We start from the raw sequence: 22945 nt of genomic DNA on the forward strand, positions 1-22945 counted from the left end.
CAATAATGGTAAAATAGTCAACATGGTAATAAACAGTAAGAAATTCTTGATGAATATGATACAGCACACAATAGATTTCTCCCAGGTCCTACTCAGAGTTTCACTTGCTGAAAGTATTGTCTGTATGCAAAAAGTGGTTGCACTGGTGACCCTAACACTTTGAGAGGCATGATTCTTCTAGATCACATCCAACAAATTAGGGCTCCTCTTCCCAACTAGTTCTAATGGCCAGGACTTTTGAAGAAGTCATTTTTGCTTGCTCACCCACTGCCAGCTCTCCTGAGTGCTTTTTATATTCACAGGAAAGATTTCCATCACAGGGATTTAGGGTGATATTTCTGCGGTCATGGCCCAGGGTCACTAGATCAGAGTCACCTGGAGTAGTTGTGAAACATGTATTCCTGGGGATTGAAACCAGACCAGCTGAATTAGATTGGGGCATGGGGGCAGCGTCTGCATTTTAAATAAATACCTTGAATGATATATCGGCCTGCTGAATGTTCAAACCCACTAATTGGAGAGGCAGACAGGATATTTTGATTGAGAGAAAGGTTGAGTGAGAAATGAGATAAACACTTTCTATTTTTTTTTTAAAGTAGATTGCTAGCCTAGATTGGCCAGGGGTACCTTATTTTAGGCTGTTCCCTCTGGTAAGTTGAGTCATTCAGTTTAGGTGTTTCTCAGACTTTGAGGAAGGGGGAATGTTCTTTTCCCCTGGAATTAGAACACAACTGAGGAAGGATGGAGATCTCAGGTGTAGAATTAACGTGGAACTATTTCCATCAAGTGCACCCTTCTGTATTTAAATATGCATTTATTTAAAAATAGGGCTAAAATGTACACTAGGTAGCATAAAAACAGAAATTATCTCAATACAGGCAGGCCTCAACATTTTTCCTTGTTTCTTGTGTTACCATGAAAGTGTATCATAAGCAGACCACATTTTGCATGTGTGTAATGCTATATTTAGGAGTTCCCTTTCTAAGTAAGTACATCACATATATTATTGGTATAAATAACAAGGTGTCAAGAAAGAAAGGACAAAGTAGTCTACAACTGTTGCATGTGTGGATAGTAGTTTAATTATGATGAAGGTTCTTAGAAATGGACATAGATTAATCTGCTTATCAAAGAAAGTGCATTCTATACTATTTTAGACGTGAGTACATTTAAGACACACATGCAATACAGTTAATACATTTACACAGTATTATATTCATTTCAAGAGAATGAAGTGACTTACTTCCCTTAGTATGGTAATTTCTAGGTCCATGCAAGTTGCTGCAAATGGTATTATTTCATTTTTTTGTGGCTGTGTAGTATTCTGTTGTATTTATGTACCACTCTTCTTTATCTGCTCCTCTGACATTGGGTGTTTAGGTAGATTCCATGCCTTGGCTGTTGTTGAAATGTGGTACAGTGAACATTGGGGTGAATGTATCTTTTTGCATTATGGTTTTCTCCAGCTATATGCCCAGGAGCAGGGTTGCTGGCTATTCTATTATTATTATTATTATTATTATTACTATTACTATTATTGGCACTTCACTCATTTATTTAAACAATAAACTGTTCTGAGGATCTTCTTTCTTCCAGATGCATGTCTGGATCTTAGGGAGCAAATGAAACCCAGCAGATGAATCATCTGGGTCCCTGGCAGCAGAGATGAGAGGTGGCCTGGCTCTTTCTTTCTAGCCCTTTCTTTACCTACCCCTGGTGGCAAAGGCTGCTGATGTTCAAAGTCTGGTTACAGAAACTATGGAAAATCTTTGATCTCAAGATCTTTAGACTCTTCGAATCAGGGTCTAAGAATCAGAGATTAGAGTTCCCATCTTGGCTCAGTGGTAACAAACTCTACTAGCATCCATGAGGATGCATGTTTGATCCCTGGCCTTGCTTAGTGGGTTAAGGGTCCAGCCTTGTGGTGCAGGTCCCAGACTTGGCTCAGATCTTGCATTGCTGTGGCTGTGGCATAGGCCAGGAGCTGAAAATCGAATAAGACCTCTAGCCTGGAACTTCCATATGCCTCAAGTACAGCCCTAAAAAAAAAAATCAGAGATTACTTAGATCTTAAGTTGATCATCCCCAAATATGATATCCCCATGGGATCTCTGAATTCATCTAAGGAATCTTAGAATGTTAAATCTCAGAGTCAAAGAAGCTTAGAACAGCAGTGTTGGGCTATAAGGCATCTCAGAGGTCATGGATTCCTGTCTGTAGATCCAGGCAGAAGTTGTCCCTGCAGCACCCCAGAAAGGCAAACACCCCAGCAAACCCCAAGAACAGGGAGCTCACCTCCCTCAGAGGCATCCAGTATCCTTACGTAGGACAGGGCTGATCATTGACAAAATCTTTCCACCTTAGGGCGGTGCATCTCTTTGGCTAACTGTTCTGGTTTTCATGTACTTCTCTTGCCTCATCTGTGTATTGCTTTTAAGGATAAGTCTGAGACACACAAGGAAAGTGCCAGGTCCCACACCTCACCCCTTAGCTGGGCCCTCAGGTGGTAATTGGCCAGTCAGCTAAAGGACTGTCAAAGCTGGGCGATCAAAGGAGAGGTTTGCCTTGGTTCTCAGCAGGTCCTTATGTCAAAATCATACAGAGATCTCCTTCCTTGCAAACGCTTCTGTCTCAGCTCTCTGAGGCCTAGCAGAAATTTTGGAGGCTGCTGAGTCATGACTCAGTGACTGCCCTGAGGGGGAAGTGTAAACTGAGGCTTACCTGGTAGATAAACTCAGAATCCTTGAAGGTCAGAGTAGAAAGGACAAATACCCTCCATTTATACACAGGGAAGCTGAGGCCCAGGGAGGGGGCTGGGCCTGGAGACCCTCTGCCATTTCACATGACTGCTCCTACAGCTCAGACTGGGTCTGAGGCCTCTTCTGTGTCATCACCCTGGGTTGTCACTGCATGTCATTGGAGATTTGGCATGGGCAGAGGTTTCATCTCAGCATCCCTAGTAAGCAGAAGAGGTGAGCACGGCCAGTGAGGGAGTGATGGGAAGTGGCTGCCTGAGTCTGATGGACTCCCAGCACAGCCTCCCCACAGCTCCCTGAAGGAAAAAAAGCAATTGCTCCTTTAAATGTCCCAAGACATTTTAAGAGCCTTTGCCACAGTATTCTTAGCTCTGAGCCCAGCCCAGGCCCTGATGACTGCAGCTCTTCCCCCATGCTTCCAGGCTACACTTTCTGGAAGAAGCACTGTTTGTGGAGGGAGGAAAGAGTCTTATAAAATGCAAAGAAACTCTCAACACTTCAGGATTCCTCCAGCACCATAGCTCCCAGCAAGAGTGCTTCCTGACCAACCCCCACCACCTCCAGGTCCCAGCCCCCACAGAGGCTCAGCTGGAAATCCTCTAGGTCCCAAGAGGTAGAAACAGCAGGAAATAGAAAACCTATGGAGTCCAGCCACATCCACACTGGGCAGAGAGGAAAATTGAGGCCCAGGGAGGGGCAGGAACTTGCCCAAGGCTACAAAAGCAAGTCAGCCATCTTCTACCAGACCCAGCCAGGTAAGCAAGCCCAGTTCTGCCAGGTATCCTCTTTACCCCAAGTGACAAGATTCAGGGGCTCCTCCCCTGTAGAATCCTAGGACCAAAATTTCATGTTACATGCCCAGCACATTCGTATTATCATATTTAATACTTTCAGGGTAAGTAAGCATGTCTCCATTTTAAACAGGAGGAAACTGGGGTTCAGTGGCATGTTTGATGTATAGCCCAGGATGTGGCCAATCTTAGAGAATGTTCCATGTGCACTTGAGAAGAATGTGTATTCTGTTGCTTTTGGATGGAATGTCCTATAAATATCTATTAAGTCCTTCTGGTCTAATACTTCATTCAGGGCCTGTGTTTCCTTGTTGATTTTCTGTCTGGATGATCTGTCCATTGCTATAAGTAGGGTGTTAACATCCCCCACTATGATTGAGTTATTGTCCATTTGTCCTTTTAAGGTTGTTAGCAGTTGCCTTATGTATTGTGGTGAACCTATGTCGGGTGTGTAGATATGTAAAATTGTTATATCTTCTTCTTGGATTGATCCCTTGATCATTAGGTTGTGACCTTCCTTGTCCCTTAAAATATTCTCCATTTTAAAGTCTATTTTGTCTGACATGAGTATTGCTATTCCAGCTTCCTTTAGATTCCTGTTCACATGGAATATTTTCTTCCATCCTCTCACTTTCCATTTGTATGTGTCCCTAGAAGTGAAGTGGGTCTCTTGAAGACAGCATATATATGGTTCTTGTTTTTGTATCCATTCAGCCAGTCTATGTCTTTTGGTTGGGGCATTTAGTCCATTACCATTTAAGGTAATTATTGATATGTATGTTTTTATTGCCATTTTATTAATAACTTTGGATTTGTTTTTGTTGCTCTTTTTTCTTGCCTTCTCTTGCTCTCTCCTCTTCTGGTTTGATGACTGTCTTTAGTGTTGTATTTGAGTTGATTTTTCTTATTTGTTTATGTGTCAATTGTAGGTTTTTGTTTGCAGTTGCTCTGAAATTTTGATATAGGAATCTCTCTCTCTCTCTATATATATATATATATGAGATTGTTTTAAATTATTGGTCTCTTAATTGCAAGAGCATCTCCAGCATCCTGCATTTGTACCCTCCTCTTCTCAGGATTTCTGATTTGGGTGGCATAATTGTGCTTGGATGATTTCATATCTTTACTGTATATATACCTTTACTGGTGAGCCTTGTCATTTGTGGTATTTTCATTTCCTGTTGCTGTCTTTTCTTTTCTGCCTAGAGAAGTTCCTTTAGTATTTGTCATAAAGCTGATTTAATGTTTCTGAATTCTCTTAGCTTTTGCTTATCTGTAAAGCTCTTGATTTCTCTTTCAAATCTGAATGAGAACCTTGCTGGGTAATGTAATCATGGTTGGGGGTGTTTTTTCCCTTTCATCTTGTTAAGTATATCATTCTACTTCCTTCTGGCCTGCAGAGTTTCTGCTGAAAAAAATCTGCCGATAACCTTAGAGTTCCCTTGTATGTTATTTGCTTCTTTTCCCTAGTTGCTTTCAATATTTTCTCTTTGTCTTTAATTTTGGTCAGTGTAATTAATATGTGTCTTAGGGTATTCCTCCTTGGGTTTATTTTTATGGTACTTGTTGTGCTTCCAGGAGTTGAGTGAGTGGTTTCTTTCCCTAGTTAAGTGAGTTTTAAGGTTTTAAGGTATTATCTCTTTGTTTTTTTGTTTGTTTGTTTGTTTATTTGTTTTGTCTTTTTACCTTTTTCTAGGGCCCCTCCCATGGCATATGGAGTTCCCAGGATAGGATAGGGGTCTAATCAGAACTGTAGCCACCAGTCTACACCAGAGCCACAGCAACACAGGATCCGAGCCACATCTGCAACCTACACCACAGCTCCCATCAATGCCAGATCGTTAACCCACTGAACAAGGCCAGGGATCGAACCCACAACCTCATGGTTCCCAGTCGGATTCATGAACCACTGTGCCATGATGGGAACTCCTCTCTTTGAATATTTTTTCTGTCCCTTTCTCTCTTCTACCTCTGGCACCCCTATAAGATGGATGTTGGTGAGTTTAATGTTGTCCCAGAATCCTCTGATACTCCCTTCATTTCTTTTCAATCTTTTTTCTCTTTTCTGTTGCATATCCATGGTTTCCACTTCTCTGTCCTCCACCTCACTTATTTATTCCTCTGCCTCGTGTACTCTGCTGTTGGCTGTTTCTAATGAATTTTTTATTTCAGTTAATTTGCTTCTCTTCTTGCTTAAGTTTTTTATCTGTATCTCTTTGCTCAGTGTTTCTGGTAAATTATCCATCTTTGCCTCCAGTTTATTTCCAATGTCTTGCATCATCTTCAGCATCAACAGTCTGAAGACTTTTTCCTGGAGGCTGAGAATATCCTGATCACTTAGCTTTTTTCCTGCATTTATTTTCTTTCTCCCTTGAGTTATAGTTCTCTGTCTTTTCATTTTTATAGGTTTTTGGTATGATGACCTTTTTACAGATAATAGAGTTATAGCCTCTCTTATTTCTGGTGTCTGCCCCCTCGTGGCTGAGGTTGGTATGGGGGCTTGCTGTAGGCTGATGCCTGCCCACTGGTAGGTGGAGCTGATTCCTATCCCTGTGGTGGGTGGGCTTTGACTCTGGATGGGATTAGAGGTGGCTGTGTGCCTGGGGGGGGGGGGGTCTTGAGGCAGCCTGTTTACTGATGGACAGGGTTGTGATCCCACCTGGACTGTTGTTTGGCCCGGGGCTTGTCAGTGCTGATGGGTGGGGCCAGATTGTCCCAAAATGGCCACCTCCAGAGAAAGGCACACTGCTGAATATTCACAAGAGCTTTGCTTCCAGTGTCCTTCCTTCACAATAAGCCACATTCACACCTGATTTCCCAGGAGATCCTCCAAGAAGTGAAGTCAGGTTTAACCAGACTCCTATGGAGACTTTGCTTTGCCCTGGGACACAGTGCACCTGAACGTCTGTGTGTGCCACTTAAGATTGGGGTGTTCACTTCCCCTGTCCTGTGGAGCTCCTGTGCATAAGCCCCACTGGCCTTCAATGCCAGATGCTCCAGGGGCTCTTTCTCCCACATTGGGGTTTGATGTGAAGCTCAGATCTCTCACTCTTATAGGTGAGTCTCTGTGATACAGTTACTTTTCAGTCTGTGGGGATTCCCACCCAGGAGGTATATGGTTGCTTATGTCACATAATCACCCCTCCTACCTCTTGATGTTGCCTCCTCTTTGTCTTCTGGATTAAGATATTGTTTCAAAAGTTTCTGGTCCAGGAGTTCCCATCATGGCTCAGTGGTTAACAAATCCATCTAGGAACCATGAGGTTGCGGGTTCGATCCCTGCCCTTGATCACTGGGTTAACGATCCGGCATTGCCATGAGCTGTGGTATAGATTGCAGACAAAGCTAGGATCCCCCATTGCTGTGGCTCTGGTGTAGGCTGGCAGCTACAGCTCCAATTAGATCCCTAGCCTGGGAACCTCCATATGCCATTGGAGCAGCCCAAGAAATGGAAAAAAGACAAAAAAAAAAAAAGAAAGAAAGTTTTTGGTCCGTTTAGTTGAAGATGGCTCATCATTTGGTTGTAAATTTTGTTGTTTTTAGGAAAGAAGGTGTACTCCTGTCTATTCAGTTATTTTTTAACTAGTTTGCCTGAAGTTCTCTTTATCTTGTATAAAAGGGTGAGTATGGTAAAACAGAACTTACTACTTGCTTTAAAGCAAGTGGTCAAAGAAATTCAACATTTCTGTTCTATAATAATGACATGCTAAGAAACAGCTGTAGAAAGTGCCAGGGGCTGTGGTAGGTACTCCACATTCATTAACTTCTTCAATCCTTAGAACACTTTGTGATGGTTTCACTATCATCCCTCTTCTACAGATGAGCCATAGAGATGAAAAGAGGCAGGCCTGGGATTCAATCCCAGGTAGTTGGGCTTTAGAGTCTTTGCCCTCCTCACTGCACTATACTGTGTCTCACTTGGGCAGGAAAAATGGAAATAATGGAGCAGACTCATGCTAGGAACTTGGAAATTGGAGGCAGAGTCTGGAAAACATGAAAACATTTTAGTTACTGGGAAAGTTGTTGATAACATATTTCCCATGCAAGCTTTTGGTGGTGGATGACACATGCTTCTGATATGTAAGGTTACTCAGTTACACTGAGTTTATTTTCAGGTGTCTTCAAAAAAAAATCTTAGCAACAGCAACCCAGGGATGACATAGCATGACTTCTCAATTATCTTTGTGATAGAATATCATGAGACAAGTAAAAAAATTCTTTGGGAGTTCCTGTCATGGCTCAGTGGTTAATGAATCCAACTAGGAACCCTGAGGTCATGGTACCGTGCCAGATCCCCAATGCCTAGAAAATTTTTCCCTTCACCAAAAAGATGCTTCTCTCACCGAAGCCCCTTTCCACTGCCAACTTGAGTGTAACAAAAGCAAACTTTCTCTTCAGAAAATGTGCTATCTGCTCCATATGGCAGTATAAATGTCTTATTTTAAAATTTATTCATCAATTAACTTATTCTGAGCTACATCTACAACCTACACCACAGTTCATGGCAACACTGGATCCTTAGCCCACTGAGCATGTCCAGGGATCAAACCCACAACTTCAGGTGCCTAGTTGGATGCCTTTCTGCTGCAGCACAACAGGAACTCCCTTTTTATCTTTTTTTTTTACTCCAATCTAATCTTAAATTGTTAAGATGATCTGACTCATAGCTAGTTAGAGGCAGAGCCATTTCAAACCAGAGTCTGCCTAACTCTAAACCTAACCTTCTTAATGTTCTGAACTCAAGCAAATGTAGAAATTAAAGACCATTCAAAGGAAAACTGACAAAATTCTTTTTGTGGGGAAGTGGCAGGGCCATGCAAGATAGGTAGGATGGTTGATTGGAACAATTTTTCTGGAGGTCAGTTTGGCAAATATGCATTAAAAAAATTAAACATGTACCTTTTGAGGCAATAGTTAATCTCCTAGTTATCTAAACTAAGGAAATAATTTTCAAACTCTGCACAGGTACACACACATTAGGATTATAGCATTATATACAAAAATAAGCAAATGAGAAAATAAAAACAATGTAAACATCTCCCAGTAAGGGATTGGTTCATTAAATGGCTAAAGAGACACCACACCTTGACTGTGCTAGACATGCACATGAGGCAAGAGTGTTCAGCCACTTTAGTGATGAAAATATATTGTATAGTAAAAAGATACCATATGATTGATGAGCATTGCTAGTGTGTCTATCATGTAAAATCAAATATATTGTATTTATATGTGCAAATAAACATGGTCAACATATGAAAAGGTGTTCACTGTTTTTTTTTTTTTTTTTTTTTCTGGTTCAATAGAATTTGCTTATTTTAAAAAAGAGATATGGGCAATTCCCATTGTGGCTTTTGCTCAGTGGGTTAAGAACCCATCTCTGGCCTCAATCAGTGGGTTAAGAATGCAGCATTGCTTTAGGGTGTATTGAAGATCAAAGATGTGTCTCAGAACCAATGTTGTCATGGCTGTGGCACAGGCCAACACCTGCAGCTCTGATTTGACCCCTACCTAGCCCAGGCACTTCCATATGCTGGTGTGGCTGTGAAGAAAAAAATAAAAGAGAGAGAGATTATCTAATTGTGTGTTTACTGGCAATCTTTAGAGCTTGTCTCAGTTATTTTTATTTATTTGGTCATATCAGTAGTTAAGTTTTTATTGAAGTTTTATCATTTATAAGGTCTTTCCTAACTCTTGAGGACAAATGAGAACTAATATTTAACTGGCACCCTCCAGCTGTGCCAGCTACTGGAGGCAGAGTGGAAAGAAGAGGGGGCTTAGGGGTATTGTACTCCTGGCACACCCCAGCTCATGTGCATCTCATTTCCTAAGATATTTTCCCCTTTACACCACACTGATCCTTTCATTTTTTCCTCAGATCTCTCTGATGCAACATGTGCATGTCTAGCACAGTCAAGGTGTGGTGTAGTGGAAAACATGCCCTTCAACATCCTGTCTGGGAAACTTATCAGTGGTTACCTTTCTCTACTAATGTACAGTGCTCTCCCTCCCACTCTTGCTCTCTGTCTGTGTGTCTGTCTGTCTCTCTCTCTCCCATGCTCTCTCTCTCTCTGCCTTCTCTCTCTCCCTCACTTCCTGGCTGCTTCCTCCCTTTTCCCTCCCACCCACAGGTGTCTGTTTCTTATGCAGAACAGTTTCAACCTCTTTTATAGGCTTCTTCCCACTCATGCTCTCAAGTGGATCTCCCATTATCAAACCAACACGTGGCTAGTAGGCTTTTTTCTACAGGAAAAAAAAATCTTCCATCATCTGCCCTTAGAGTGTTAGTGAAGTTTAACAACCAGCACCTCCAAAGGAAGCTGCCTGAATGATTTCCACTGGTTCCACCCAACCAAGGCTGATCGCATATTCAAAAACATTTTGTAAAATGTGAACCTATGTAAGAATAGAAGGTATCATCGTCATTACCCCTGTACCCTTAATGACTGATGTTACAAGTTAATTATGTGTTAATATCTCATCCAACAATCACCAGAATCCCTTTACATTCACAGCCACCAGAGCTGAGGTGTGCAGAAGCATAGTGCAAATGTTCCAAATGTTCTGTGCTGAGAAAATTTACACCCTGATGGCAGGAAGGTGGTATTTTGCATCCAAGGCTGTCATGGCTGGAGAAATGAGAGTTGGCTGGAGCAGGCCAGGATGTCAACCTGATCAGGAACTTGGCTCAGGTGAATGTGCCTTTGCTTCTGATGGCTTTGTGGTGAGTGCCTTTTGCTGGGGACGCTATGGTTTGTGAGGTCCTGAGGTTGTAGGCTGCCTTACACAGGCAACTACATGCTGTGAGCTCCCACACTGCCAGGGCAGACCTCCCCCTCTGTTCCTTTCAGAGGTCCAGTAATACAGCAAAATTTAGGATATAAAATATTTGAGTATCTATCATATCAAAAAGATGAGTCATCCTAGCCCATCATATATATCAGATGTGTTTGTGAGATTTTACCTATGTGTATGAAACAGTATTGATATACATATTCAGTTTAGGGCTTACTATTTCAGGATATATCTTAGGAATATTTTTAGGTTTGATTAGAACTTTTTTGGTTTGTATATACCAAAATGCCCCTAGAGTTCTGTTTTGCGCAAGTGTGAGTGCCATTGGTTTTAAGGCGTGGGATTTTCTTCTGAACTAGATGAAAATCAGAATGTCATTTTTTTTTTTTTTTGGTCTTTTTAGCTATTTCTTGGGCCGCTCCCACGGCATATGGAGGTTCCCAGGCTAGGGGTCGAATCGGAGCTGGAGCCACCGGCCTAAGCCAGAGCCACAGCAACGTGGGATCCGAGCCGCGTCTGCAACCTACACCACAGCTCATGGCAACGCCGGATCATTAACCCACTGAGCAAGGGCAGGGACCGAACCCGCAACCTCATGGTTCCTAGTCGGATTCATTAACCACTGCGCCACGATGGGAACTCCCAGAATGTCATTTTCAATGATAAATTCCCAGCTTGAGTCACTGCCCATAATTCTCTGTATTGGGGGGAGTAGAAACAAACAACCCATATCCTAAGAAGCATTCATTGTAGTAAAAGATAAGTTTCTAAATACATAGTTTTTCTGTTCATCGAAAGAGGGTAGGGTTAGATTTTTGTAAAAAAATAGACTCTTAAAATGCTGAAGTAGGAGTTCCTGTCGTGGTGCAGTGGTTGACGAATCCGAGTAGGAACCATGAGGTTGCGGGTTCGGTCCCTGCCCTTGCTGAGTGGGTGAAGGATCCGGCGTTGCCATGAGCTGTGGTGTAGGTTGCAGACGCGGCTCGGATCCTGCGTTGCTGTGGCTCTGGCGTAGGCCGGTGGCTCCAGCTCCGATTCAACCCCTAGCCTGGGAACCTCCATATGCCGCGAGAGCAGCCCAAGAAATAGCAACAACAACAACAACAACAAAAAGACAAAAAAGACCAAAAAAAAAAAATGCTGAAGCAGCATTTGGATTTTCTCAGGATTCAGTGATACAGCGTGCTGATGTTAGGCATTCAGAATCCCTGAGAAGCTCCTCCTGGCAGCTTAGAGCAGGGTGGTAGATGATGTACTGACTATATTCCCACCTCCTACCAGGGTAACAGAAGGGCTCCTGTGACTCATGCCAGTGGTGGTGGGCAGGTGCTCTTTTCCTGTCTTTCCCTGTGACTGTGGCTCTTCTGTCCCTAGGCCCAGTGTTGCCATCAGGGCATTGAACACTTGGAAATTCTTGGCAAGCAGGTGACATTGTGGGGTGTGCAGTTGACATGACAAAACACACCATGATGCTCACACTGAAGGGTGAAATCCTTCTTGATTCAGTTCAAAATGGCTTTCAAGGACTTCAATGTTGGTGATGGTAAGTGTGCTGCATCTTGGGTTGTTTTCAGGTTTTCAACACAGTGAAACACTGTGTTCTGATGGTTCTTGACCCACCATCTCTGTTTGAGGGTGAGTGTGCAGAGGGTTGTAACTATAAATCACAAGGGCACCCTACAGCTTATTTGAAATTACTTTAGCAGAAACACTACCTGTACAACATTGCTAGGATTTTGAGAAAGAAAAAATGTTTTTTATGAGTGGGAATAAGAAAATAAGTGGCAGACAAAAGACAGTTGTACACCAATATTGAATTTCCCTTTTGAACTTCCCTGTTTAATCAGCTGCTTATAGCTTCTTTCCGTTCATTTGTTTCAAAAAATATAATGAGAGCCTGCAAATTATCAGGTCCTGTGCTGGTTGCTGAGAAGACTAAGATGACTAAATAAAATACTGTCCTGTCTTTATACAGATTACAAAATACCAGGGGAAGCCCACACTTGTATAATTTCTGTTCTGTGGGCAAGTTCTAAGGTAAAGAAATGCAGGATGTCCTATGGAAGCACAATGTAGGGAGAAAACATGTCTGCCTGCCTCTGAGATGACCTTGGGCAGGGTTGGAAAAGGAAGACAAAATCCCTTTTGAAGCAAATGAGAAGGCAGGTATTCTTTAGAGCTGAATTTCTGTTAGGATGGCCCCTGGCCACATGGAGTTAATTGAATTTATATTCATTTAAATGAAACAAAGTTAAAAATTGAGTTTCTTCATGGCACTTGCCACATTCCAAGTGCTCAGTACTAACCTACGGCTATTGGAGCCCTATTGGACAGCAGATATATATATATATACACATCATCACAGAAAGTTCTATTGGATAGTGTTAACCTGGAACACATTAAATAAGACCATATTTAACAAAATATTGTATGAATATCTAAAAGTGAGCTAATATTTTTTCAAAATGACATTGATTATATCCTATTCCTTGAATATATATGTATGTATCATCTTAGATTTTATGATGTACCCCAACGAGTACATCATAAAATCTATTTTTTTTTTTTTTTTTTGCTTTTTAGAACTTCACCTGTAACATATGGAATTTCCCAGGCTAGGGGCTGAATTGGAGCCACAGCTGCCAACATATGTCGCAGCCACAGCAATGTGGGATGCGGGCTGATTCTGTGACCTACACCAGAGCTTGAAGCAATGCCAGATCCTTAACCCACTGAGTGCGGCCAAGGATTGAACCCACATCCTCATGGATACTAGTCAGGTTGTTTACACTGAGCCACAATGGGAACTCCCCCACAGTACTTTTGATGTTCCATGAACTTGCCACTGATCCTCAAAAAGTTAGCCAGCTCATTATTTGCATTACATTTTGTAATTATTCATTCAACAAGTTTTTAAGCAGGTATGACCATCATTTCTCAAACATAGATTTGTGGTAATAATCAGAATTTTGCATTTTTATAACTTAATTTCTCTTTGGAATACCTGTGTCTGTGGGAAGTGGGTGAAACTGGTACCCTAACCCTCCATCACCTGTCTCCCCTCCTCTGGTATTGCTCTCAGGAGTGTCAGCATAGCAAAGGGCAGGTGAGAGAGGGGCTGCTTCTGTGTTGTCTCTACTGTCTGCTGAAATGAATATGACCTGAGATTTTGGTTTTTTAATTGTTTGTTATTTTTAAATGCTTGCATATCATGCTTTTCTCCTTTTGAAGTTAAATTACTGAAATACCTCTGTGAGATCTCTGCATGCCCATGTTCCCTGTGGGATTACTCACATCACTCAAGATACAGAAACAACCTAAGTGTCTATTAATAAATGAATTTTAGAATAAAGAAAATGTGATATATACATTCAACAGAATACTATTCAGCCTTTAAAAAGAAGCAAATTCTGGAGTTCCCATTGTGGTTCAGTGGGTTAAGAACCCATCTAGTATCCATGAGAATGCAGGTTTGATCCCTGGCCTCGCTCAGTGGGTTAAGGATACGGTGTTGCTGTGAGCTGTGCTGGAGGTCACAGATGTGATTCAGATCCCTCATTGCTGTGGTTGTGACGTAGGCCAGCAGCTGCAGATCTGATTCAACCCCTAGCCTGGAAAATTCCATATGCAACAGATGCAGTCCTTAAAAAGGAAAAAAAAAAAAGAGTTACCGTGCTGGCTCAGTGGTAACAAGGCCTACTAGTATCCATGAGGACACTGGTTTGATCCCTGGCCTTGCTCAGGGGGTTAAGGATCTGGTGTTTCCTTGAGCCATGTGTAGGTGATAGATGTGGCTTGGATGTGGTATTGATGTGGTTGTGGTGTATGTAGGCTGGCCAGCTGCAGCCTGATTCAGCCCCTAGCACGGGAACTTCTATATGCCTTGGTTGTGGTGCTAAAAAACTAAGAAGGAAGAAAGAAATGAAGAAGAGGAAGAGACTTCAGGGTCCCTGTTTCAGGGTTCAAGGCATGTGAGGATGCAGTGAGAAGGCTGACATCTATCTGCTGGCCATCTGTCTATAAGTCAAGGAGAGAGGTCTGTGGAGAAATCTAATCTGCAGACACCTTGATCTTATACTTCCTATCTTCAAAAGTGCAAGGATGAATGTCCATTGTTTGAGACACTTAGTCTGGGGTATTGTGCTGTGGCAACCCTAAGAAACTAATACCCAACAACCACTTTGCACTTATACCTGTTACTAATCTGGTACTTGTCTCAATTTACTCTTAAGCTTAAGACCTCCCTATTATCAGTAGCTTGAAGAGCTAATCATATTCTCAATTTTAAGCAAGGAAAGGAGTCATTTATCATCTTTCCAAGATGGTGAAAGAATAGTGATGCTACCCAGAGATTCCTTGCATTTTAGAAAGTAGGCTTTGGGTACATGTGTTGTGCAAATGCCTCAATACCCTAGAGATTGTTCAAGCTGGTCAGCTCTTCTGTCAATAAAGATCACCACAGGATATAGATTATATAGATTAGATCAAATTCAGAAATGCTGCTGTTGATTCTGTATCAGCCACTTGAAAGGACAGTGAGTAAAAAGTGCATTTCCTGGTGCTGAGACCACATGGAATGCCTTTCCTTTGGGGGGAAACAGAAGAATATTATCATAAATAAAATAGGTGCAGAGCTTTGGGTAGAAAAAAAAACATCTAAGGAAAAAGAGAAAGGGGACATGACTTTCCACTGTTGATTTTTATCACTTTAAAAAGGAAGAAAAGGAGTTTTCTTGTGCAGTGGGTTAAGGATCTGGCATTGGCACAGGTTCAATACCTGCACAGGTATCGACCAAAAAAAAAAAAAAAAGAAAGAAAGAAAGAAAAAGGAAAAAGAAAAAAGGAAGGAAAAACTAGAATACAATTAGCCTATACTTAAAATGATTCTTTTACTCTTGGTTGAAATATGAACTATTTAGTGGATGTGTGTGGCTCATCCAGAAGTGTGGTTGTCAAAAGGGGGGAATGAAGTTTGGGTCTGTACCACCACCAAATCCCCACCTTGCTGGCTCCACCAGAACATCTGTCCTTAAGGTCACTAGTGCCTGTCTGTACAACCTGCTGTTAATGCAGACCTGGGATCCACCCACTTATGTACCAGACCTAGGAAAGTAACATTATTGGGACTCTTCCTAAACATTAGCTCTTGTTGAAGGAAGAAGTTAGGACTGAGTTGCTGCAGTGCAGTTGGCAATCCACACAACCAAGGTGTTGGGTTGGGACACTAGATATTTTCTCCTTACCATTATATATACATTGTATCAATATGTCATGTCATCCTCACCACCCCCAAAGTAGACTTACTAAGGATGGCCATTCTGACCATCATGAAGTGGTACCTCAGTGTAGTTTTTTTCATTTCTCTAGTCATTAGTGATGTTGAACACTTTTGCATGTGCCTGTTGGCCATCTGTATATCTTCTATGGGGTAAAGTCTGTTCACATCTTGTGCCCATTTTTTCATTGTGTTGTTGGGGGTTTTTTTTGCTGATGAGTTGTATGAGTTTTTTGTATATTTTGGAGATTAAGCCACTGTTGGTTGCATCACTTTAAACTATTTTCTTGATCCAGAGGGGAAAACCCACCAGAGACCGGAAGCCAGGAGGTGAAGAGTACTGAGTGTACCAGCAAATGTAGCAGAAAGGGGCTCCCATCAGGGGGTAGACCTCCCACCCCAGCAGGACTGGCACCTAAGGAACCCAAGCTAGTCCCTGCGCCTGGCTTCAATCTGTCCCCTCAAGTGCACACCCCCTGCGTCCATTTCCTCTGCTGCCCTGAACCACCACCCACAGCCAGAGCACTATCTCCCTAAGCCTGGTGTCCCACTACACCTCGCCCCCATTCCCCACCCCAGGGGTCAGGGAAAGGAGAACTGAGGGCATGTGGGCCAGGAGCAGGAGAGGAGGCCCAGGAGTGTGTGTGGGCGCAATGGCACTTACTTTCCCTGGGCCTCTGGAATGGAGGCATGTGATTCAGCAGGGACCTGGCCCTGCCACAGCCAAGCCCAGGGTTGGAGATATGGAGAGCAGGGACCAAGATGGCGGCCCCTCCAAACTTCCACTGCTACTTTGGACACTCATCAAGCTACTTTCTGGGATCCTGACTCCCCCCCTGCCAAGGCAGTGGGGCAAAAACACCAGCGCTCGCCTCCATCTTGGCAGGGGTGTGCAGAGGGTGAGGGAGAGAGTGAGGGCAGGGTAGGGAGAGTCAAGGGGATGGGGAGCAGGAAATCAAGATGAAGAAGGTGGGGAAGGAAAAGGTGAGGGGAGGAGAGGGGATGGGGAGGAAGAAAAGTGGGAGAAGAGAGGGAGCTGGCAGGCACGTGGAGGAAAAGGTGGAGAGAATGAGATCAGAGGAGGAGGTGGTGGAGTCGAGGGGGCACCCACCTGGATGCAGATTGAGTGTGGGCGGTGTGCTGTCTGCCCTGGTGGAGATTTCTGTGGGTGGAATCTATGGGGCACCTCTGCAGTGCGTTGGCCCAGCATTGTCCAGGTGGCTTTGGCAGTGGCACGGGGGTAACCTCTGCATCAGTTACAGGCGGTGGCAGCATCATAGAAAATTTTGATCACTGAATTCACATATTTAGGGAAACCATCCAGGGTTCATCTTCTGAAAGGGTGTGCTTTCTAGACAGTTTCAGTGCTGCTGCAAATTCCTGAAGCAAATTACAGCATTTGCTAAAACTTATAGATAGAGTGTAACTTTCTGTAGACCCATACAGAGATTGGGCTTCTTGTACATAAAAGAGCAATCTAACAGTTCAGGAAAAATACAGCAAGGTTATTACTCTCTTTAAAAATATCAAATTGAGTAGAACACTAAAAAGGTTATGATATAAAGCAGCTGTATGAGCATGAGGAAATGGCATGATTACCAGGGGGACAAAAATGTCATTTCTATTTTTTATTTTTGTGAGTTTGCATTTCTCATTGTAATGTTTTGTTCAGATAAACTATCATACTAGAATAGAAGCATGGTTGTCAGTTATCCCCAGAAGTAATTTTAGTTTTCTTATGCTTCAGGTTCTTCAGTAAGTTTTTAGTCCTGTACTGTTTTTCAACCTTAAGAAGTACGTCTCACAAAGTAAGCACCTTGAGTAAGGCATAAGTAACATACCATAAACTGCACATATTTTAAGTCTGCAATTAGCTAAGTTTTCATGTGTACACAACCCTGGAACCATTTCTACAGTCAAGATAATGAATTATCCATCAGTCTCCAAAATTTTCTCTACTCCTTTGCGGTTCTTCTATGGATTGCATTGAATCTGTGTATTGCTTTGGGTACTTGGCCGTCTTGGGTTTTTTTTTTTTTCCTTTTTTCTTTTCCTTGTAAAAATCTACATAAATATTTCTTTTTTTAACTCAGTGAATTTTATTATATTTATAGTTGTGCAATGATCATCACAACCCCGTTTTACAGTGTTTCCATCCCAAACCCCCCAGTCCATCCCTCCCCTGCAAACCTGTCTCCTTTGGTAATGATAAAGTTTTCAAAGTCTGCGAGTCAGTATCTGTACTGCAAATTAGTTCATTGTATCATTTTCTTAGATTCCACATGTAAGTGATAGCATATGTCATTTGTGTCTTGCTGACTTCACTTAGCATAATAATGTCTAGGTCCATCCATGTTGCTGCAAATGCCATTATCTCATTTCTTTTTATGGCTGAATAATATTCCATTGTGTGTATGTACAACACCTTCTTTATCTATCCCTCTGTTGATGGACATTTAGGTTGTTTCCATGTCTTGGCTATTGAATACACTGCTACTGTGAAATGGCCGTCATCAAAAAGTCTCAAACAGTAAATGCTGGAGAGGGTGTGGAGAAAAGGGAACCTTATTCCACTGTTGGTGGGATGTAAATCAGTGCAACCATTGTATAAGACAGTATAGAGATTCCTCAGAAGACTAAAAATAGAATTATCATTTCATCCAGCAATCCCACTCCTGGACAGCTATCCAGAGAAAACCATGACTCAAAAAGACCACATGTACTCCAATGTTCATTGAGACAGGTTGGTGGGTGGGGGAATGCACTGAAGGTTTGAGATGGAAATGCTACAAAATTTGGTTGTGATGATCTCTGTACAACTATAAACATAATAAAATTCATTGAGGTAAAAAAAGGCCATTTATTGATTGATCCAATCTCTCAATAGCTATAATATGTGCCAGGCACTATGCTAAGCTTATTAGACCATTTAATACTTAGAATACAGATCTCAAAACTTTTTTTTTTTTTTTGCCTTAACCATGGAGCAAAATAAGTTTGGAAAGAATAAACACCTTAACACATGTATGTGTGGTTCACTCTGGAATTTCTATTTTCTATTCTTTTCTGTTTAGTTTCATTGTTTAAAATATTGCTGGTAATTCCCTAAGTTGATTTCACAATCCTTTAATGACTCTTGACCCACAGTTTGAAAACCATGAAGGTAGCACTCATCAGTCCAAATAAAACTTTGTGGAATGAATGAATATCAGTCATAAAGGAATATGGCACATTGAAAAGTGTAGAACATGCATGGCATCACAGAGTGTGGTGCCATATGGTATGGAGAGAAATCTGTTTAAAACTCAAGTCCGATAATAACTTTTACCTACTACATTTTCTTCATTACCTTCCTACCACACTTGGCATTGAGATCCAGGTCCTTCACAGGGGTAACAAACTCATCTGGTTTGCCTCTCCAGCTTCATCTCATGGTTCTGCTCCTTGCCTCCCAGGTTCCAGCTCCACATTGGCCTTCTGTCTCTCTTGCACTTAAAGTGCCTTTCCATGGGTTGCCCTGCCTCCTGGAATACTTTCCTTTTTTCTTTGCTCCACCAGGTCCTATTCACCCTTTCAGCCTCTGCTGATTTGCTTCCTCCCCTGGGAAGACTTCCTGGCCAACCATTAGGAGGGGTGACCCCATATGTCTTCACAGAACTGAGCATAATTGAAATGTTTTTAAAGCATTAACATACATAAATATTTGAGTATTTGCTTTATTCCTTTTACAATTTTTTAAAATTTTTATACAATTTTAAAGGTTATATTCCATTAGTTATTACAAAATACTGGCTACATTCTCAGTATTGTACAATGTGAAATTTTAATACATAATTATTGGTTCAACATTTTTCTTACTTAAGTCTCTTGCCACAGCTTCTTCAGTGCCAGCTCTCCCAGCCACCACCACGAGGTGCACTCCAGAAGCCCGCAGCAGCTGGGGATCTGATGCCAGGGCCTGCAGAGTTCAGATCACAACCTTGCTGCCCCATGGGCCTGTGGGGTGGGGGGCAGGGGAGTGCAGGAAGCCTCTTTGGGGACACCTGGCTGACTGGCCCACAGCTGGGTGTCAGCAAGAGTGGATGCTGCAGAGCCAGGCATGCATGACTCAGAGGAAGTGCTGGATTTGCTGCTCCAGGCTGCCTTGGCAAAGAGGTGGTCATGGCCCAGGAGCTACAACCTGAAGTCTCTGGGCACACAGCAGCTTTGGGAGGCCCAGGTACAGGAGCTGCAGTGATGCCAGGGAGCAGAAATGGCTGCAGCCCAACTCACAGCAGCTGCAGCAGCTCAAGCACCTGGAATCCTTGTGAGTCCTGGGGTCACACAGTAAGGTATTGGTGCTTTAGGCAGGACATTCGGAGACCCCGGAGTAGGCGGTTGGTCCCATCAGACACTAGCCAGCAGGGTGCCCATTAAGACTCTGGGTGATGGGGCCCTCGACTCCCTGCCACCCCTCCATGGGGGAGAGGCTAAACCTGATGCTGGCCTCAGGTGAGTGGAGGCAGCAGGTGTGCCCTTCCCCAGCCTGAGCTGAGGCTTTTGTTCCTTGTGAAGCAATCTCCCTGTGGTCAGGGGCACTGTTTTGCACACTCTGGGGTTGGGGACTGGCGTCAGGAAAGTGCAGCTGAGCACTTTGCTCCTTTCCTGTTTCTCAGTTCCAGGGGCTCACTATGAACTGGATAAAGTCCTTGTTCTTTTCATCTAATGCAGTTAATAAAGAAAAAGCTGGACCCTTTATCATTAGTGTGGTGAAAAAGAGAATAAGCAGTGGGTGAGGGCTTGGCCCCTAACTATTTGGGAGGAGCTGTCAGGTAGAAGAGCACAGATTTGCCCTCTAAGGTCCACAGGATTTTTTTTCTTTAACCAGGATTAAGGGTGGGAGCTACAGAAAAGCCAGTTCTGGCTCAACAACAAGAAGAATTAGGACCAGGTCATATATTCTTGCTGGTCAGCATGGCCTGACTCAGGAGGCACTGTGCTCCCCCAGCTGCTTGGGCTTGACGAGAAACCAGGTTAACCACTGAGAGGAGGGTGGGTTTTAAAGGAGATGTAACATCAGGTGGAAGCTTGAATAAAAGACCCTTTCAGTTTTCTGTGATTCTGTCATTCTGCAATTAGCTTTAGAAGTTGTTTCTGAGTTTGGTGTACACTGAGTTATTTGAATTATTTCTCTTTCAGGCATGACTCCAACCTTCTCTTGATTGCTGAGACAATCATGTAAGGACAGGTCCTCAGAGGGCTACTCTTCTTATTAACCTTTTGGGAGCATTAACACAAAATGCATGGCTTCCTTGGAGGCTGGCCTGCTCCTTTCAGTGTGGCTCTTGAGCTGCATGTCACCTCAGTGGGTAGTGTTTGTGGAGACATGTGCTGCAGTTGCTGGCTTCCACAGTCCTGGCCCCTCCCTTGGAGACATGCTGAGACCCACTTTGTTGCCTGTGCATTGCAGATGCTCAGAAACCTTTCCCTGGGGTAAGATCAGGTCCATGCTTGGCCCCACCCAGCCCTCAGTATCCTTAACTGTAGGATGCCAGATGGTAGTTAATACTATATATTTATTTTGTAACTCACAGAGCACTTAAAGACATCAGAGAGATTATAACCTCCTTTGCACATGAGGAAATGAAGGCAAATGAAGGTTTGGTGATTAAGTAACCTGATCAAAGGTAGATGGAATTGCAGTGAATGTTGGAGTGCGTGTATCTTTTTGAGTCATGGTTTTCTCTGGATATTTGCTGAGGAGTGGGATTGCTGGATCAAATGGTAATTCTATTTTTAATTTTTTGAGGACTCTCCATACTGTTTTCCACAGTGGGTGCACCAATGTACATTCCCAGCAGCAGTGTAATTGGGTTCCCTTTTCTCCACAGCCTCTCCAGCACTCATTGTTTGCAGACATTTTGATGATGGCCATTCTGGCAGATGTAAGGTATTTGTTTTGATTTGCATTTCTCTAACAATGAGTGATGCTGAACATCTTTTCATGTGTGTTTTGGCCATCCGTATGTCTTCTTTGGAGAATTGTCTGTTCAGATCTTCTGCCTATTTTTTGATGGGGTTGTTTGTTTTTTGGTATTGAGCTGCAGGAGGTGTTTATAAATTTTGGCAGTTGTTCCCTTGTCAGTCCATACATTGGCAATATTTTCTCCTATACTGTGGACTGGGTTTTCATTTTGTTTAGGGTTCCTTTGCTGTGCAGAAACTTTTAAGTTTAATTGCATCCCATTTGTTTAGCTTTGTTTTTATTGTCATTACTCTAGGAGGTGGATTTGAGAAGATATTTCCTCTAAGAGGTTTATAGTATCTGGTTTTACATTTAGGTCTTTAATCTATTTTGAGTTTATTTCTGTGTATGATGTTAGAGAATGTTCTCAATTCATTTTTTTACATGTAGCTGTCTAGTGTTCTCAGTATCACTTATTGAAGAGACTGTCTTTTCTCCATTGTATATTCTTGCCTATTTAGATCTTTGATTTCCTTTGAATATATTTTGGAGTTTTTAGAGTATATATTTTACACTTCTTTTGTTACGTTTATTCCCAAGTCTTTTTTTTTCCTCTTTGGATGCTATTGTACATGCAGTTGTTTCCTTACTTGTATTTAATTTTTTATTTTAGTTTATTTTTTATCTGTGCAGCATGCAGAATTTCCTTGGCCAGGTATTGGCCCTGCATCACAGCAGTGACCCAAGCTACTAATGTGATAGCACTTGGGGGAGTTCCTTTTGTGCCTTAGCAGTTAATGAACCTATTATCGATGAGGATGTGGGTTTGATCCCCGGCCCTGCTCAGTGGGTTAAGGATCTGGCCTTGCCATGAGCTGTGATGTAGGTCACTGACATGGCTTGGATTGGTGTGGTTGTGGCATAGGCTGGCAGCTGCAGCTCTGATTTGACCCCTAGCCTGGGAACTTCAATATGCCTCAGGTGTGGCCCTAAACAAAACAAAACAAAACCAAGTGACTATATACAAGCTTATTAGGAACATGACTGCTGAGAGCAAAGAGAAATTTTTTGTAGGTGTGTTTTATTTGAGACAAAGGATTAAGTGTCTTTGTTTTTGTTTTTCAGATAAACAGGGATATCCAGCAACTTTAAGCTGTTCAGACTTGCTTTCAAATCCCTCTTTGAAGCTGAAGTGGAAAGAAACTCCCCTTTGAAATCTTTTGTCCTGCAGCCTAAGCTGTCATTTAAAAATATACTAACTTTTAGAAAAGGAAATTAATGCTGTACAAATTTAGCATGGATGAGGGTTTGAGGTTTTTAATCGCTTGGGAATAGAAAGTGCACCTTTCTTTGCTTCTGCCTTTGAAATAGGAGAAAAGCACTGGGA

This window comes from Phacochoerus africanus, chromosome 5, assembly GCF_016906955.1.
Source record: "Phacochoerus africanus isolate WHEZ1 chromosome 5, ROS_Pafr_v1, whole genome shotgun sequence".
Taxonomy (NCBI): Eukaryota; Metazoa; Chordata; class Mammalia; order Artiodactyla; family Suidae; genus Phacochoerus; species Phacochoerus africanus.